The sequence below is a fragment of the Staurois parvus genome, unplaced genomic scaffold (genome assembly GCF_062004578.1).
Source record: "Staurois parvus isolate SC_StPar_1 unplaced genomic scaffold, SC_StPar_1.0 ptg000315l, whole genome shotgun sequence".
Lineage (NCBI taxonomy): Eukaryota > Metazoa > Chordata > Amphibia > Anura > Ranidae > Staurois > Staurois parvus.
In genome coordinates, this window is record NW_028318111.1 from 3,508,302 (window position 1) to 3,516,886 (window position 8,585).

At 48.3% G+C, this 8,585-nt stretch overlaps 1 protein-coding gene across 2 annotated transcripts in view; it reads right to left on the bottom strand.

Moving 5' to 3' along the window:
• Positions 1-8,167, bottom strand: part of R3HDM1 (R3H domain containing 1) — a 261,433-nt gene extending 253,266 nt beyond the window's left edge. For both annotated transcript variants that reach the window (XM_089683588.1, XM_089683587.1), the window contains exon 1: positions 7,885-8,167. The gene's annotated coding sequence lies outside the window, so the exon portion shown is untranslated. The remainder of the gene's footprint in view (positions 1-7,884) is intronic.
• Positions 8,168-8,585: the final 418 nt, after the last annotated feature.

Consider the following 8,585-nt stretch of genomic DNA (forward strand, 5'->3'; position numbering starts at 1 on the left):
CCCTTTTTTCTGCTGCATCTAGTGACAGCATGCAGGGGATCTTCTCACCCCAAGGCACTTACTCGTTTGTTTTTTTCATTTCTTTAAAACGCGCAGTCCAAGGTTCTGCCCACCCAGCTGTATCATACATTCACAGAATTCTGTGAATGTAAATCTACAAGTCCCAACAGCCTTTGCAGCTGACAGCTTGTAGTTCTCAATGAACCACCATGGTGCTGCTGAGAGCCGTACGAGGTACAAGCAGACTGACACGCTGACAGGTCTGCAGGAGTCCTGCCCGGCACCCGCAATCTGCTGACCATGGGTACAATGCTTTCTAGGCTCCAAGTAAAAATAAATGAACATTTTTTGCAAAAAAAAAAAAAAGTGCATTTATTTATTTATTTTTGAAAAAAGAGAAATTATCCTTTAAGAAATGGTTAGCTACTATTGGACAATATTTTTGTCTAAGCCGCCATTTAGTTTTGTGTGTGTAGATGCGTCCATATGCATTTTCTTTGTGCAACGACATGCAAAGCAGCTTTGAATTTAGGATTTGGAGTAAATAAAGTTAACTGCCAATGACCAAAGTTTGTTAACTTGCATTTTGATGCGTTGGCAACAGGTATTATGTGCATTGCCACTGACTCCTATAGGCTTCCCAAAAGAGGAAAAAAAAAATCTCATGTCATATATTTGAAAATGCGCTGCACTGCAGGGCAGAGACGCAAACACAAACTATTCATATTATAGGGAAGTTGGAGAAATGTGTTTTAGTGCGTTCTAACACATGCCTTAAAACCCAACAGTGTAAATGATCCCACAGGGTTTACATGTCCTTTTAGGCCTCATTCACACAGGCAGAAGGGAGCCATACAGCATTAAGGAGGAGTGTAGTTTTCTGCCTAGGAGTCACAGGTGTTTGCGTACGGCTGCCTGTACAAATCAATGACAGGCTGAAAGAAGACACAGCTATACACATGTAAATGGTCGGATGTGTGGTTATATGCATATTGCCCTCTATACAAATCAATGACAGGCTGACAAACACCTGTGACTCCTGGAAACAAAACTACATATTTATGTGTATGGACCTCTGTACTGTTTTGAATGAGGCCTTCAGTAGTATCTGCAAGAGAACATTTTGGGGTGAATCAGGTGCTGATCACCTTATATATTAAAATACCCGCTCTCCCCGGACCCTGCATCCACTATACCCGCTCTCCCCGGTCCCTGCAGCCACTATACCCGCTCTCCCCGGTCCCTGCAGCCACTATACCCGCTCTCCCCGGACCCTGCATCCACTATACCCGCTCTCCCCGGTCCCTGCAGCCACTATACCCGCTCTCCCCGGTCCCTGCATCCACTATACCCGCTCTCCCCGGACCCTGCATCCACTATACCCGCTCTCCCCGGTCCCTGCATCCACTATACCCGCTCTCCCCGGACCCTGCAGCCACTATATTCGCTCTCCCCGGACCCTGCAGCCACTATACCTGCTCTCCCCATTCCCTGCATCCACTATATCCGTTCTCCCCGGACCCTGCATCCACTATACCTGCTCTCCCCGGACCCTGCATCCACTATACCTGCTCTCCCCGGTCCCTGCATCCACTATACCCAGTCTCCCACACAACATGGAAATGCAATTATTTTAGTAAATATAAACTGCTAAATACCTTTTCTCATCACCAGCATATAGCAGTCTTGTGACTTCTATCAGTGTACAGCTGAGCACTGGTAAAGCTTATAAGGATTTTTATTTCTGTTGTAGGAGGATGCAGGACCCTTGACCCCTGTCTGGACAGTGCTGATTGCATGTGATCAGCACAGGGCCACTCTCCCAAGAAAGAAAAAAAAAAAAACCCTATCAATACACATAAAACTGAGCATGTGCAGAGTGACTCAACAAGATATATCTTATCAGGAGATAAAAGGAAGACACGGGAAGAAGGGGAGGATCAGAGAAGACAGGATCAAACTGCCTTTTTACACAATGCAGAGCATTAACCCCTTAGATTCCACAATGAGTATAACAAGCATGCTTTACTGCATATACAGACTGATTTTACGGTTGAGGGTTTAGAAACACTTAAAAGCCCGCCCTCTTTGCAGCTGCATATGAGTTATATGATCTGATGTGGTGAATTGGCATCAACACTTTGGCGCAGTTCCTGCCTCAGTATACACACACACCAACAGTCCTGTGATCAGCGCAGCCGTCTGGTGTGAGCAATCCATAAGGCACTGGTGAATGAGGGGGATCTCAAGTGGGGCCCCTGACAACGCCAAAGGGCCACATGTAATATTTAGTGAATGTAATGCTACAGAAAGGAAACTGCAGACAGGCAGCAGGAGATGGTCAGAGATGTCACTAAAGCCCCTCTACAAATGAATGGTTCAGCATTGTTGCACCATGTGGCCCACTTAAAAAAAATTACCGGTGACACGTTTGATATATCTCTACACAAGATACATTATAAAAGATCAGACGGGAAAAAAAACAAAACATAAGGGCTTGTGCTCAATACACATCTGCTGGCGTACAATAGAAGACACAGCACATCGCTGTTATTTTTTTGGGGGGGGGGTTCACAGAACTTTATGAAGATGTCATGAGTGACATGTCAATATGGGTCCATTCACTGCACTGGTGCTGTCATTTGCATTGCAGCCTTACTTTTCCAGCACAGCAACACCATTCAGTGAACTGACATCTCCGGAAACACAGCATTTTGCCTTTTCCATGCGCTGGGGCTGAGCTGGAAGTAGTAGTCAACCCCAACACACAGACAAAGCCCCCATTCTCACAACTGTAGCGACCTGTCAGGCATTGCACATATGCGCTTTTTTCGCACATAAAGCAGTTTATTCATTTCGATAGGCTGTTGTGCAGCAAAAGAAGCTCCTGAATCTAAGCTTTGCACATTTTAAAAAGCAGTTTCTGCTTGGCATATTTGGGTGTGTTGTCAAAGCCCCGTTCACACTGGCATCTACAGTCTACGCAAGGACCATGTTTACCCACATGGGGATGCACAGGTGCTCAATACACCCCCTGTGTAGGCAGTCCCATTCATTTCAATTGGGATGCAGCAGCTGTAAGGACAAAGCTGCTGCTCCCAATTTGACAGCTGTATGGGTGTGCTGCCCTGAACACACACAGCCTACATTCGGAGCGCTGCATCTGCATGGCTGTCAAGGAGGGAGCGGTGGCTTTGTGCATGCAGCTGTTGCGTCCCAATTGCCATGAATGGGAATGCACAGAACACCTGTGCATGCCTGTATGAGACAATGCTGCCTTCACAGGGGCACACGCTCAAAGGATAGGTTCATCTTTGGAATATGTTGCACCCCTGTTTCGGGTCTAACGTAGTTCATCTGGTGTCCCACTCACCTTCCTCACCTTTTCCTCTATGATATCGAGTGGAGGTTCCTCTCCCAGCACCCGCTGTCACATTTCAAAATCAGAGCGGCTCCACCCACACAGCCACATCATTCATTTACAGGAAATCTGTGAATGAATAAACTACAAGTCCCATCTGCCACTCTGATGAGCCCTCTCTTAGTTCATCTGGTGTCCCACTCACCTTCCTCGCCTTTTCCTCTATGATATCGAGTGGCAGTTCCTCTCCCCGCACCCACTGTCACATTTCAAAATCAGAGGGGCTCCGCCCACACAGCCACATCATTCATTTACAGGAAATCTGTGAATGAACAAACTACGAGTCCCATCTGCAAATCTAATGAGCGCTCTCTTAGTTCATTCACAAGCTCTGCAGTTCTCTAACACAAAGCCCATTAAGTGGTACGGGCAGAAAGCTGTAGGAATTGTCTTCAGGCGCCTGACTTCGCACCCCAATCCACTGATTGTGGGTGCAATGCTTTGCAGGCTGCATTGGGAAAAAATAATGCTCAGTTATTTCTGAGAATATGCTCTTTTTTTTTTTCTAAAAGGTGAACTTGGCCTTAAAAGTAGAGTATTATCTAAACTTAAACCTGCTCCCACCCCCATTCTAAGCTCTATACTAACTATCCAGTAGTAGCAGGGGTCTCCAAACTTTCTAAACAAAGGGCCAGTTCAGATTTGGGGGGGGGTGGGTGACTTTGGCCATCGGAAGTAGAAAATCTCCCAACATCTGTGGGAGTAAACAATGCCCCATCTTTTGGGTCACTAAGAGGAATTGTACCCCATCATTGGTGTCATTGGGTAGGCAGAATCATGCCCCATCGTTGGTGTCACTGAAAGGAATTGTGCTCCATCATTGGTGTCATTGGGTAGGCAGAATCATGCCCCATCGTTGGTGTCACTGGAAGGAATTGCGCTCCATCACTGGTGTCATTGGGAGGAATTGTGCCCCTCGATGGTGTCAGTGAGGAGAATTATGCCCTGTTGAGTTTCAGAAGATGAAAGATTTCGCCAAGGGCCAAATAAAAGGAAGCAAGGGGCCGCATCCAGCCCCCGGGCTGCAGTTTGGAGAGAACTGCTGTAGAAGAAAGAGGACCACACCTACCTATTCTGAAGGGTCGCCAGTTTGGTCATGTGATCTCTCCAGCAGCAGTTTCCGTGTAGAGAGATCGTTGACAATGGCTGCAGAGTCTAGGCGCTGATGGCACCTATAGATTACTATGGGGAACCCATTCTCAGTTACACCTCCTTTACACTGAAGCTTCCCTGGGAGCCGATCATGTGACTGGACCAGAACGAATTTAGAATAGATAAGTATAGACAGCTTTCCTTTAGAGGGACATTGGTATAGGGCTTAGAATGCAGGTGGGAGCAGGTTTACGTTTGGATTGACTGGACTTCCACATTTGGTATATGCTCGTGTGAACAAAGCCTAACAACAACTGGCACTGCAAGCCAAGCATCGCACGTTATTTACCCTGTGATTTTTCACATGCTACACTAGTACAAATGTCGAGAAAAGATTATTCCTGTGTAAGGAAAAAAAAAAAAAAAAAAAAAAAAAAAAAACCACAGAATGCTACCTTCTGGGCTGCCTGAGGGCCACGTGATAAGTGCCAAAAACTGGCCATATATGGATTAAAATGAGGCCAGATTATGAGGGACCGGCTGAATTTCTATCCATGTATGGGCAGGCTAGTTGTACAGATGTCAATATACCAAACCAATTCTGTACAACCAGCCTGCCAGTCCCCCTAATTGATCAGTACCGCAGGCTATAGCAAGCAGCGCTGATCAATGTAATCCGATTGCTGCTTGCTGTCAGAACACAAAAACTCAGGAGGATTCTCATGTCCACATCCAGTATGTGGATGGGGGATTCGGGTCATTTTCTTTATTTGTGGTTCAACCCGCCGATTGAACAAAAAAATAAATAAATCAAACTGATTATTTTTTGGGTTACCAAAAGGTGCCATACTTGGCCCCTGGGTCATAGACCAGGTGCTAGAGCTTTGGAGGACTCCAAATCACACAGATGCATAAAGCCGCACAGAGAGAAGCGGTCACTGTACCAGACTTGCCACTGTATTCCACCATCTTTAAAGCGGAGCTCCACCTAAAAAGGGGAAGTTTAAGGTCTTGTCCCCTGCTCCCCATTAAAGATCGGCTCTTTTGGGGAGCGGGTACCTGATTTTGACATATACCCACTCCTACAGTGATCGCTTAGGCGACCGGAAGTGGAAGTACTCCCCCCCCCCCCCCCCCCCCAGTCTTCTGGGACACATGACAGATCCCAGAGGCCCCTGGGACCATTCACAAAGCACAGCGCAACTGGCGGTGAAGCCGTAAGCGGTCACAGCTGGATGCCCACACTTAAGATTCCGGCATCGGGGACACAGGACGGCCAGTGAACCCAGCTGCGGTGAGGACACCGCTAGATCCTAGGACAGGTGATTAAAAAAAAAAGTAAAGTCAGCAGTTTTTGTAGCCCCTTTTATATTTTTTTCACCGGAGACTGGAGCTCCACTTTAAATAGAGACCCCTTCCTCTGGGGGTGATGATATAAACCGCATGGCCTCCTCCTGCTACCACCATAAGGCCACATTCACACCAGAGTGTAATGGGAACACAAATGTGTTCCTGGAATGCGTGTAAAAGGCGCTTGAGCTGCCACGGATTGCTAAAGGTACCCCAAATGCAGCAAGCAGTAGCATGTTTTGTCACAAGCCAAGCTCTGCGCCGGAAAAAGGTGCAGGAGCTTCTTTGGCAGTTTGTTGTATGCAGGTCAGCTAATTCAAGTGAATGCGGTCATGCAAAAAAAATAAATAAATAAAAAACGCACATTAGTGCAACTTGCAGATGTGAACAGGGCCTATACAATGACAGCATGCTGGTTCTGGGTTGACCAGGGATACGCATTGCCCCACCACCTCTAAAAAGGACCCTGTCCTCTTTTGATGGATCAGTATATCTAGCCCCCCTCCCACGACAGGCACTGATTGGGGCATCTGCTGCCAATCACACAGCATTAGAAGAGGAGGAGGAGCAACCATGAATTTATTGGATGATAAATTGACAGCGCTATATAAATACCTGATATAAATATCAGACAGGTGTGCCCCCCACATTCCTTAGCACATAGCAGACCAGTCCTCAGCACTTCAATCTTTAAAGGGGCACCCTCTCCCCCTCAGCAGATGGCGTGATGGTCCTCATTCACTGCAATCTGCCATTTTAAAGGGGGCCTCCATCCCCTAGAAGAATGGGAGGGGACAGTGATGTACACAGCAGGGCCTCCTCCTGCTACCAGCATAAGACCCCATGCACACCACAGCATTCCTGCAACATGCACTGAAAGAAGTGATTCTGCGTGCATCCCCAGAACGCATGAAAAATGCGCAAAAAAAAAAAAAACACGCACAATTCTTAACGGCACCCCAAATGTGGCTAACAAATGCATGTTTTGTTGAGCAGTACAAAAAAAAAAAAAAAAAGCCCTGCGTAGGGCTTTTGCGCAGATATACATGATGGTGCCTAAACAGCGAGTACATGCTGATTTGGGGTAGTCAGGGACAGCCACTGCCCCCCTCTACAAAGCACCCTACCCCCTCCCGGCGGATCAGCACTTCTTAACCCCCCCACCAGCGGGCATCAGCTGCCAATCACCGAGCATAACAATAAGCGGAGGAGGGGCCATTGAACCAATTCATTGGTTTATATCAGACAGGTGTGGGCACCCTCCCCCCCCTCAGCAGATGGCGTGATGGTCCTCATTCACTGCAATCTGCCATTGTTAAAGGGAGCCCCATTCCTCTGGGGTGGGGGGTGTACACATCAGGGCCTCCTCCTGCTACCACCATAATGCCGCCTTCACACAGGGCACTCCCGCAACACTTGAAACCATTAACGGCACCCCAAGCGCAGCCAGCGGACATGCATTGTGCATGCATCAAAATGCGCCAGACTCTGCGCCCAAAAGAGGTGCAGGAGCTTCCTTGGCGTGTTTGTTGTGCACAGAACTGTCAGGCAACAAGCAGATACAAATGGGGCCTAAACAAGGAACACATGCTGATATGGGGTAACCAGGGGCACCCCCAAGAAGGGCCCAGCCCCCTCCCAATGGATCAGAACATGTACCCCCATAATTAGGCCCCTGACTGAGGCATCAGCTGCCGATCACTGAGCATGACATGAAGCCAAGGGGCCACAATTAATTTATTGTCAGATATCAGACAGGTGTGGCCCCCCTCCAATCAGCACACAGCTTGCTGGTCCTCATTCACTGCAATCTGACATTTTTAAAGGTCCCCCCACATAGGGAGACAGCTCTGTCCACACCAGGCCCTCCATCATAAATCATAATGAATTAATACACGGCTCCTCTGCTGCCTGGGGCCCCTGGGGGCCACACAGTACTCCTCCTTAAAGGACAACACCCCCCCACACCCAGCTGAAAAAGCCCCTCTGGCAGTGTTATAGATGAATAAAGCCCCTCTTACCGGCTCCCAGGCTGTCACAGAGGTGGTAGGGATGAGCTGCAGGGGAGCAGGGCCCGATGGAGGAGAGCAGCTGCTAACGCCTCATTAAAAATTGGTAATTACAAATAAATAAATAAAAATAGATATAGAAGAGGGGGAGAGAGGCTGGGAGAGAGAGAGAAATGGAGGGGGGAGGAGGATATGAGGCGGGGACGCGCTGCGCGAACACCGAGTCAGGCTGAGGTGCTGGTGGGGGGAGAAACGGGGGCGCGCCCTGGTTATAGCAAGGACAGAGGCGCGTACACGCCTAAATCCCCCTCCCCAGTTCACAGCTGAAAGGGGAGCCAATCGGCATAGCGGCGGGGCAGGGCGCTTAGTCCCGAGTTATCGACCTATCAAGAGGCGACTGGACGAGGAAATGCTTCAAGCCGGAGCCGCGGTGAGACGTCTTAGCCAATAGGAACTGGCGTGCTGCTAAGGCCAATCAGGCAGCAGTGGAACAAATAGCCAATCTCCGTGGCGATAACATCAACGCAAGCCAATCACAGCAAAGGGAAAAGGCAGCTGGCCAATGAGTTGACAGAAAGGAGCCTCCTCATATTACAGTGAACTGGGGGTGTTTTGTACAGAGCTAATAATGTGTTAGGAGCATGTAAATAAACAGGAGGCGGGCTCTATCCGTCTCCTCAGAGAGAATGGCCAAAACGTCCTGTCAGCCCCAT